Source organism: Lepidochelys olivacea (assembly GCF_965140295.1).
Source record: "Lepidochelys olivacea isolate rLepOli2 genome assembly, chromosome: 1".
NCBI lineage: Eukaryota > Metazoa > Chordata > Testudines > Cheloniidae > Lepidochelys > Lepidochelys olivacea.
In genome coordinates, this window is record NC_140411.1 from 233,546,205 (window position 1) to 233,557,950 (window position 11,746).

Consider the following 11,746-nt stretch of genomic DNA (forward strand, 5'->3'; position numbering starts at 1 on the left):
AACTTTCACACCGTAGCTTGGCCAGTCATGAAACTGGTTTTCAAAGCTTCTCTGATGCGTACCGCGCCCTCCTGTGCTCTTCTAACCGCCCTGGTGTCTGGCTGCGCGTAACCAGCAGCCAGGCGATTTGCCTCAACCTCCCACCCTGCCATAAATGTCTCCCCCTTACTCTCACAGATATTGTGGAGCACACAGCAAGCAGTAATAACAGTGGGAATATTGGTTTCGCTGAGGTCTAAGCAAGTCAGTAAACTGCGCCAGCGCGCCTTTAAACGTCCAAATGCACATTCTACCACCATTCTGCACTTGCTCAGCCTGTAGTTGAACAGCTCCTGACTACTGTCCAGGCTGCCTGTGTACGGCTTCATGAGCCATGGCATTAAGGGGTAGGCTGGGTCCCCAAGGATACATATAGGCATTTCAACATCCCCAACAGTTATTTTCTGGTCTGGGAATAAAGTCCCTTCCTGCAGCTTTTGAAACAGACCAGAGTTCCTGAAGATGCGAGCGTCATGTACCTTTTCCGGCCATCCCACATTGATGTTGGTGAAACGTCTCTTGTGATCCACCAGAGCTTGCAGCACTATTGAAAAGTACCCCTTGCGGTTTATGTACTCGGCGGCTTGGTGCTCCGGTGCCAAGATAGGGATATGGGTTCCGTCTATGGCCCCACCACAGTTAGGGAATCCCATTGCAGCAAAGCCATCCACTATGACCTGCACATTTCCCAGGATCACTACCCTTGGTATCAGCAGATCTTTGATTGCGTGGGCTACTTGTATCACAGCAGCCCCCACAGTAGATTTGCCCACTCCAAATTGATTCCCAACTGACCGGTAGCTGTCTGGCGTTGCAAGCTTCCACAGGGCTATCGCCACTCGCTTCTCAACTGTGAGGGCTGCTCTCATGTTAGTATTCATGCGCCTCAGGGCAGGGAAAGCAAGTCACAAAGTTCCATGAAAGTGCCCTTACGCATGCAAAAGTTTCGCAGCCACTGGGAATCATCCCAGACCTGCAACACTATGCGGTCCCACCAGTCTGTGCTTGTTTCCCGAGCCCAGAATCGGCGTTCCACAGCATGAACCTGCCCCATTAGCACCATGATGCATGCATTGGCAGGGCCTATGCTTTCAGAGAAATCTGTGTCCATGTCCTGATCACTCACGTGACCGCGCTGACATCGCCTCCTCGCCTGGTATCGCTTTGCCCGGTTCTGGTGCTGCATATACTGCTGGATAATGCGTGTGGTGTTTAATGTGCTCCTAATTGCCAAAGTGAGCTGAGCGGCCTCCATGCTTGCCTTGGTATGGCGTCCGCACAGAAAAAAGGCGCGGAACGATTGTCTGCCGTTGCTCTGACGGAGGGAGGGGTGACTGACGACATGGCTTACAGGGTTGGCTTCAGGGAGCTAAAATCAACAAAGGGGGTGTCTTTACATCAAGGAGTATTTCAGGCAGGACTTCACGGAGGGTTCCAATAAGAAATGGTGCACCTAAGTTATTGTTCTTATTGGAACGAGGAGGTTAGCCTGGACTCTGATTGATACATGGCTAGATTTACCTCGCTGCACCTTCTCTGTGAGTGACTGCAGTGTGACCTAGAGGAATGAGTCCCCTAGACAGGGAAGGAGGCAAATGAGTACAAAACAAATCTGGTCTATTTCTTGTTTTGATCCACTCCATCTATCTTTTACATCTTTGGCTGGCAGCAGACGGTGCAGAAGGACTGCATGCCATCCACATCTCATGGCTGCTCGGCAGAACATGGTACAGTACAACTGCTAGCCATCCTCATCTCTTGCCTGCCTGGCAGAAGATGGTACAATACGACTGCTAGCAATCCTCATCTCTTGCCTTTCTGGCAGAAGATGGTACAGTACGACTGCGAGCAATCCGTATCGCCTGCCTGCTCACCATAAGACGGTTCAATAGGACTGACTGCAGGACTAAAGAGAATGACCTGGTCAAGTCACTCCAAATTTAGTCCCTGCGCCCATGTCTGCCCAGGCGCTCCCAGCTGACATGGCCAGGAGCACCTCGGACACGATGAGGACGGCTACCAGTCGTATTGCACCGTCTGCTGCCAGAAGGCAATGGGTTGCTGCTACTGTGTAGCAAAGCCGTACCGCGTCTGCCAGCACCCAGGAGACATAGGGTGACGGTTACCTGAGCGGGCTCCATGCTTGCCGTGGTATGGCGTCTGTCACAGTTCCTCCCCCACTCTGAACTCTAGGGTACAGATGTGGGGACCTGCATGAAAAACCTCCTAAGCTTATCTTTACCAGCTTAGGTCAAAACTTCCCCAAGGTACAAAATATTACACCTTGGACTGGCCGCTACCACCACCAAACTAATACTGGTTACTGGGGAAGAGCTGTTTGGACGCGTCCTTCCCCCCAAAATACTTCCCAAAACCTTGCACCCCACTTCCTGGACAAGGTTTGGTAAAAAGCCTCCCCAATTTGCCTAGGTGACTACAGACCCAGACCCTTGGATCTTAAGAATAATGAACAATCCTCCCAACACTTGCACCCCCCCTTTCCTGGGAAATGTTGGATAAAAAGCCTCACCAATTTGCATAGGTGACCACAGACCCAAACCCTTGGATCTGAGAACAATGAAAAAGCATTCAGTGTTTTACAAGAAGACTTTTAATAAAAAATAGAAGTAAATAGAAATAAAGAAATCCCCCCTGTAAAATCAGGATGGTAGATATCTTACAGGGTAATTAGATTCAAAAACATAGAGAACCCCTCTAGGCAAAACCTTAAGTTACAAAAAAGATACACAGACAGAAGTAGTTATTCTATTCAGCACAATTCTTTTCTCAGCCATTTAAAGAAATCATAATCTAACACATACCTAGCTAGATTACTTACTAAAAGTTCTAAGACTCCATTCCTGGTCTATCCCCGGCCAAAACGACTACAGACAGACACAGACCCTTTGTTTCTCTCCCTCCTCCCAGCTTTTGAAAGTATCTTGTCTCCTCATTGGTCATTTTGGTCAGGTGCCAGCGAGGTTACCTTTAGCTTCTTAACCCTTTACAGGTGAGAGGAGCTTTCCCCTGGCCAGGAGGGATTTCAAAGGGGTTTACCCTTCCCTTTATATTTATGACAGCGTCTGCACAGGTAACTCAGGAAAAAAGGCGCGAAACGATTGTCTGCCCTTGCTTTCACGGAGGGAGGGAGGGAACGGGGGCCTGACGATATGTACCCAGAACCACCCGCGACAATGTTTTAGCCCCATCAGGCATTGGGATCTCAACCCAGAATTCCAATGGGCAGCGGAGACTGTGGGAACTGTGGGATAGCTACCCACAGTGCAACACTCCGGAAGTCGACTCTAGCCTCGGTACTGTGGAAGCACTACGCCGAGTTAATGCACTTAATGCACTTAGAGCATTTTCTGTGGGGACACACACACTCGTATATATAAAACCGATTTCTAAAAAACCGACTTCTATAAATTCGACCTTATTCCGTAGTGTAGACATACCCTAAGACTATCCCCTGGGTCTCCTATTGCTTTTCCTGCTACAATAGGTTAGCCTGCCAACACCACAGCTCTGTTTCTGACAAATGTTACAGCATGTCCCAGCACAGTTTACAACTGTGGCCTGACCATTATATCAGAGGAATGTGTTAATTTGTGTTTTGTGCTGTCCAACTTGCTATATAAGCTTCTTGGGCAGGGAATCTGGTCATCCTCTATGTCTTGTAAAGAATTAAGCACATCAGCAGCTCTCATTGAATAATAAAAAAGTAAATCACTGTAGTAATATGAGATGCCTTGCCCCTGGGTTACATTTTTGTTCCCACATAGGAACAAATGCAGTTGTATTTTTCATGCTAATAGATACCTGTTTTTACCACTACTGGTCAAAAGAGGACAGGAAGTGTTGCACTGAAAACTCAGCAATATCACTATATTGGAACCAGAAGGGTCCAATAGATACAAACATTTGCATTCTTCTCCAAACACTATTTTCTCTCATGTTCTTTACTTGTGGAGTAGCTTCTCCTTTCTATGCTTTGAGAGGCGGAAGGGAGGGGAGGGCACAGCACTTAATAACATACATTGCCTGTGCCTAGAGGAGATGAGACCTTGGATTCCTATTCAGGCATAATTACTTGTGAGTGAGTAATGAGCACGGGCTTTCAGACTTCTCCTCCTATTAAATAAGACACCAGAGTAAAAGTAGATGAATTTATTCCTCTGTGTAAATATGTTGCTTGGCACAGCAAATGATTCCACTGAGCAAAGGAAAAACATTGTGCCTTTCCAGGTGATATATGTGGTGGTTTAGATGAAAAAATAATCAGACCATTCAGTATTCAGTTCCTGAACTGCTGCTTCTGGCTTTCTGAAATAAAGCTATGAATGAGTTACATCAAACAAAAAAAAAAATAAAATAAAATAGTGGGAAAGGCAGTGAAATTCCAGACAAAGAAAATGATATTTTAGATAAGCACAAGTGAGAAATGGATAATTGAACTTTAAGGAAGTAGGATATAAGAGGAACAGGAGGGAGGAGAGATCAGACCAAGATGGCTCTGGATCAAAACCAGTTTGCTGGTGCACATCAAGTCTCTGTATTTCTACTGTCACCCTATGAATATTCACCACTAGATTGTAAATTCTTTGGACCAGGGTCTCTTCTTATTCTAAGCACATCACTGGCAGTCAATAAAACAATAGTAATGAAACAGAAGAAAAATATGCCACATGCCAGTCAATCATTAGCAAGACCTTAATGGTTTTGGAGGTGACAAAGATTTATTATAGATATTTATTATAATGGTACTTAAAGGTTCCAAAAGAGATTAGACGCTCTATTGTGCTCAGCACTGTACATACACATAGAATAGACAGTCCATGCCCTGAAGAACTTATAACTAAATAGACAAAAATAGAGTCAGAGAAATTTTTTACTAATGGAGAACTGAGGTACAGAGAGATCAAATGTGACTTGCCCAAGGTCAAGTACGGAGTCTATGACTGATCATAGTTTCAAAGTCCAGATCTGGGTTTGGCAGTCTGTTCATTTTTGATGGAGTACCGTTTTTAAGAAAAACACTCCGAGGTACAGGGGACACAATTCAAATAAATTTGACTGCTAGCCTTCAGACAATTAGAACATTTGTGGGGTGGGGGAAGTATGTGAAATACTTGATATTGCCTCTACATCAGCTTAATGTTTATTTTGTATATAAAGCCCTTAGTAACTAGGCCTGAGATACTTCAATAACTGTATTTTCCCCTTGACATTCTAAGGCAACTGAAGGCAAATTGCATTTTATTGCTCTTTTCCTCACCTGAGGCTACATTTAAATCTGGTGGGAGGGAACTCTCCTCCTGATTTCAGCAACCTTGGCTATGGAACTCCTTCCCTCAGCATATTAGCCAGAATCCCTCTGTCCTGAAGGCTTGTTTCAAGATCTCTTAGGGTGTTTTTGTTCTACACATTATATTTTGAATTTTGTGTGTTAAAAATTGTCAATCAGGGGCATAGCCACGGGCAGGCCTGGGTGGGCTGTGGCCCACCCATTTAACATCCTGATTCCAAGCCCACCCAAATCTGAGCAGGTGTGTAGGGCTGCCACAGTAGCCTGGAGCGTCACTCAGGCACCCGAAATCCAGAATGGAGCTATGCACCCACCCTTCAGAAAGCTATGATCCAGCAGCTCTGCCTTGCCATTTTCTGAGCTGTCCCATGCACGTGCCCAGCTCGGCAGTTGAAGCCCTGTGTCTGGGGGCATTGGGGGAGAAACTGAGCTAGCACAGTCTGTCATTACCTGTCCACCCAAAAGTCGGAGTTCACCCAACTTTCCACTCCTAGCTACGCCACTGCTGTTAATGTGAAGTTTTGTGAATATTCTCTTTTGATAGTTTTGCAAAGCATGATAGTGAAATTAACTAAGTAAGCCTCATTACACCCAAATGAAATAGGTGGGTAAGAATTTTTAACCACCCTATTTTACAAATGGAGAGCGCTAAAGTGACTTGCCCAAAGAGACACACACACACAGTTGATCATAGAGCCAGGATTAGAACTGAGGATCTCCTCTTACGTAACCCTGTGCTTGCTCCTCCCGACCACACTTATTCAAATTAAAGGGGGGGAAAAGATCATATAACATCATAAAGAAAAATTCTCTCTGCATGAAAACCCTGGTGGTTTTCTTTTGTCTAGTATTATCTGAAGGAGTGACTATTTATTCTTGGCACAGGGCACAGCTTTTTTTTTTTTCTTTCTTAGTTTTTGTTTAAAAATTATACAGCATTCCAGATAGTGCCTCCAGAGCTTAGTGTTTTATAAGTCAATAAATCAATAAAACAAACATATAGCACATGTACAAAAGTACATAGTGATCACTGACACTTGAAGCAGATCCAAGTGGAAGAGTCAGCAGGATGGATGCCTTTTTCTGACTTGCATTTCATTTGATGGTTTAAATGAGACCTTTTACTTTATCATAATGGGCCAAAAAATGGTCTCAATTCAGTTTCTAATTTTGGATGCCCATCTGTATGTTTAGGAACCCCCAAAATATCTGATTTGTGCTTGTGCAAATTGAGCATGGGTATGTCTAAAAACTCATTTTAGGTGTACAAAAGGGGCTTGCTTATGCAGATCAGAGTTCTGGTAGAGATGGGTCTGTGCCTCAAAGTTTGGGTTCAAAGTGTGCAGATATCGTGATCTCATTGAATGCAATTTTTTGACGTCAAAGGAAATTGAATTGAATGGTTATAAAATTTGGCAGATTCAGAGGTAGCAATCAGCTTGTAAGATATAGGCCTAGCTGACAGCCCTGGCTCATTAAATGTTCAGAAAACCCCCCAGCAGCTGCCAAACATAAAAAACAGTGAGACAAGTGCAGCAATATGCAACACTGTATTTACATTACACACATAGCCTTTATTTTAAAAAGTCTTTAGTATTCATGACCATGACAAACTACCATATTGATAGGTTTCAGAGTAGCAGCCGTGTTAGTCTGTATTCGCAAAAAGAAAAGGAGTACTTGTAACACCTTAGGAAAAAAAAATTTATTTGAGCATAAGGTTTCGTGAGCTACAGCATCCGATGAAGTGAGCTGTAGCTCACGAAAGCTTATGCTCAAATAAATTTGTTCGTCTCTAAGGTGCCACAAGTACTCCTTTTCTTTTTACCATATTGATGAGTGTCTGACAATAAAAATCATATATTAAATAAAATAGATTTATATAGAGTTTTTCACTTAGTGCTTTCAAAGCAAACAGAAAACTCCAGTGAAGTAGGTAATTATTGTTCCCATGCTACAAGTGAATAAATGTAGACTTGGCCAAAGTTACACAATGAAACAAGGCAGAATGAGGGGTTCTGATTTCCAGGTCCCTGGCCTAGCAAGTGGATGCTTTCCTTACAAGCCTTCTTGACTTATCCTGATTTGAAGCATTGATAAAGCACTGGTGGGCAGCATGAAAACACTAAGATTCATACCTTTAAGAGTGCAGTCCGATTTAAATGTTGGCATGTGGGATTATTTTCAGTCCTTCAGATTTTCACAAAATACATTACTTTTTAGATCCTCTTGCTAGTGCAGGATTTGTGTGTGTGTGTGTATTTTGCAATGCTTTGTGCAACCTAGTACTAGATGTTGAAAACAAATAGGTCTACACACTTTTATCTCCACTTCCATTTACGCACATAAATTAAGTCTATGTTTAAATTAGCTTTCACGTTCAAAAACAAAATGAAGGTCACACTCAGGTCAGTAAAACCAAAAGTCACTACCCTCCGATAGATTTTTGGCCAGCCATAGTTCAGGATTCTCTCTTTGCAGTTCCCAAAGGACAAGAGATTACATCATAAAAACATCACCACAATTTGCATTACAGTCAATTCAGCAGCCTTCAAATAGATGAGGAAGTGTTTGGAAGCCTGCTCTGTTGCAACCCATCTTATATCTCTTCTGTGGCCAAAGAAAGTACAGGTTTCAGAGTAACAGCCGTATTAGTCTGTATTTGCAAAAAGAAAAGGAGTACTTGTGGCACCTTAGAGACTAACCAATTTATTTGAGCATGAGCTTCCGATGAAGTGAGCTGTAGCTCACGAAAGCTCATGCTCAAATAAATTGGTTAGTCTCTAAGGTGCCACAAATACTCCTTTTCTTTTTGCAAAGAAAGTACAGTACTTCTTTCTCCAGCATGGTCATGTCAGCACATTTCAAGTGCAGACAAAAAGATAGATTTAAAAAGTGAATGTGACTGGTCATACATATGGTTAATTATTTTTATTTGTAGAGGTTAAGTCCCTTATGTAGGGTTTTTCTTCTCCGCACATATTTTTGCATGCCTGTTGGGAATCTTTTAGTTATCCTGAGATTTTTGTATGGATCCATTCTTCAATATGTATATGATAAATCAGTACTGCTATCTCTACGTAACCCGCACATAAATGCAATCCCTTTTCTGTACTAGGAGTTTTTTTGCACAAGTGTATCTAAACTGATGCAAACCCCTAGTCTAGATGTGTTGGACTAGTGTACAAAGTGACTTACACCAGTGCTGCCAGTCACTTGTTAATATATCAGTGCAGTGTGCTTACACTGCAGCTACATTGGTGTAGCTAAACTGTGCAGGCCCCTCTCTTACAGCATTTGACACCAGCCCAGTGTTTAAATGTCAGAGAATAAAGGAAGAAGGAGATGTTCCAAAACCACAGTCATTCTGGCTATGAGGAAGTGTAATGCAAAGCTTTTTGCTGCTAATGATAGTCCCCTTTGTTTCTTCCCTTACTGTTTTATACCTAGGAATTTGTATATAAATGGGGTGCCCTGTTGGAAATCTGATAAAGTTGAGTGAGGGTCCAATCAGTTGATGGTTCATTTATGGTCACATCACATTGTCTGGAGGCCAATTCAGCAAACCAACCAAAAGCAAACAGTCTCTGTCCACACATGGCAAAAATTCAAACCATTTGTCAGAAACCGCACAAAGATGTGGCTTAAAACACACAAAGACAAAGCCATATTAAGTTAAATCATTTCCACAATTGTCTGAGTACATCTATTCTGCCTGTCTGGGATCCAATTCAAATGTTCTTTACAATGCATGTAGTAACTGGAGATGGTACTAGAGTTCTAAACAGACAGTTTTAAATTTAAATGATTGCACATTTGAAGTGCATTAAAGGGGTACATATCCAAATACACAGAGCTGCATTTATTTGAATGTGCAGTAAATCCATACCTCCATGAATATTCTTGAGGGATTTTGAAGCAGATTGTCTTCTATACTTAAAGCTTAGTTTGACATAGCTATGGTGCTGGTGCTCAGATGTGTGAAAAAGTCACACCTTAGAGCACCATAGCTATAGCTCAGCTATGCTTCCAGCGGCCTAGAACTGTTGCTCAGGAAGATGAAGTTTCCACAGTGATGCAAAAAACCCTTCTGTCACTGTAGTCTGCCTCTGCACTACGGGGTTATAGTGGAATAGCTATGGCATCATAGCTATGCCATTTTAGTCCCTGTAGTGTAGAAAAGCCCTAAGCCTGTTGGCATCCCACTAATGTGTATAGTGTGATTACCTGGCATGGCCGATCAACATGTAGCCAGAGATTCCAGCTGAAGTTTCCAACCCTTGCTTTGAAATAGATCCCTGACATTGAGGAGTAAGGCTGAGTGTCCTGCCTCCTTTACAGTATTAACCTGCAGTTTGTAAAGTTATCCTTAGTTCAGTTATTAGGATGCTTTATTTAATCAGATTTCCAGTATTTGGGAGAATTTGACTCTCTTTAATAGTTACTACAAGCCAAGTCCTATGTCACTGACAAAGCAAAGTACAGTGGCCAAGATTCACCCCAGGTTCTGTTGCTGCATAGAACCTGCAGGAGAGTCCTAGCATCAGAAAAATCTACTGGGGGAAGTTGTCTTGGCAGAAAGTGATTTTCCCCTTTACCAGGGAGCCTAAAGGAGCAATCATATAATTAAAGTCTATGGTCTTGGCCTCAAAAGGCAGGCTAGCTGGAGGATGTATTCAGTGAACACATACCCTGAGCAATCTCTCCCAGAGGAAATCCTATAGCATCCCCAATGACAACATTGTACACTGGGGGAGGGGAGGGCAATGCAATGAGGATCATAGGGGCAGCAACACAGTGACTGCCCCCTGCAGCAAAGGTATAATTTATTCCTCCATGTCAGCTTGGGTGTTGCTTGACCCGTCTCCGTGTCAATAGATAGATACATATAGCCCAAATGTGATCCCCCTAAAACACTTTCTGCATTGTATTTATTCAAACATAAGTACATCAAATTATTTTTAAAAGCAGAAAACGAAAAACTCTTTGCCTTTAAAAACATATTGGGTGGCACATCAAGAACTACCTACCCCATATGGCCAGAGTGCATTTTAACTACGTTACCCCATTCATACGGGCAGACCATTCTGCAGAAAATCAGGGAAAGGGAAGACATATGTACACTGCACTCAAAGTGAATGGGGTTACATTTTGCAATAATGATGCCAGAGTGCAGTATGCAAAAGGTTATTCAAGGCACCGATAGACAAATTTCAAATGTCTACTCTGAACTTTAGACTTTAGCCCCACACCATTCCATTTCTTCTTCTTTAATGTTACTTTGTTTTAGAATCAGTATACATTTTCCTCATTTTAGAACTTAGGGAGCAAAACATCTATTCTGATAAATAATCATTATAAACACTCCTCATACATAGCTCTCGAAGTGCTGTACAATGATGGGTAAGTGCTTTGTCCCCATTTTCAGATGGTGAAACTAATGGGAGAGCTAGATGTTCAGTGACTTTACCAATGTTAAATGCAAGTCTTTGGCAGAGCTAGGAACAGAACCCAGAGCTCCTAAAAGGCACCTCTCCTAGTAAATGTAGGTACTCATTTGAAGAGTGAGCTCCAATTATCCATTTTTCTAGTTCAGCAGTTCTCAAACTGAGAGTTGGGACCCCAAAGTGGGTCACAACCCCATTTTAATGGGGTCACCGGGGCTGGCTTAGACTCGATGGGGCCAAAGCCCAAACCCCACCGCCTGAGGTCGAAGCCAAAGCCTGAGGGCCTCAGCCCTGGGTGGTGGGGCTCAGGTTACCAGCCCCCTGCCTGGGGCTGAAGCCTTTTGGCTTTGGCCCCCCAGCTCAGGGCGGTGTGGCTCAGGCTTTGGCCCCTCCTGCAGGGGTCATGTAGTAATTTTTGTTGTCAGAAGGGGGATGCGGTGCAATGGAGTTTGAGAACCCCTGTTCTAGTTCAGGAGTTCTCAGTTGGGGATTGCTGCTATCAGATTTCAGGGTCACAACTTTCTTTATGGCTGGATGAGATTGGGTCTTGCAATTTACGCTTTATGACAACATTCTCTTGCTGAAAGCTATACTTTAGCAATTTTTTCCCTTGAAAATTGTTATTTGGCATAATATTTTTTCTGATTTATGACCAGAGAGCAACATGTGTTATAGGGTATTAGAAATTTAAGCCTTCAAATTAGCTTTTTTTTCAGCACCCATAGAGCAGCGGTTCTCAACCTTTTTCTTTCTGAGGCCCCCTCCAACATATTATAAAAGCTCCATGGCCCACCTGTGCCACAACAACTTTTTTCTGCATATAAAATCCAGGGCTAGCATTTGGGGGTAGCAAGCAGGGCAATTGCCTAGGGCCCTACAGCACAGGGGGCCCTGCAAAGCTAAGTTGCTCGGGCTTCGACTTCAGTGGCAGGGTTCAGGGCCCGGGCCTTCA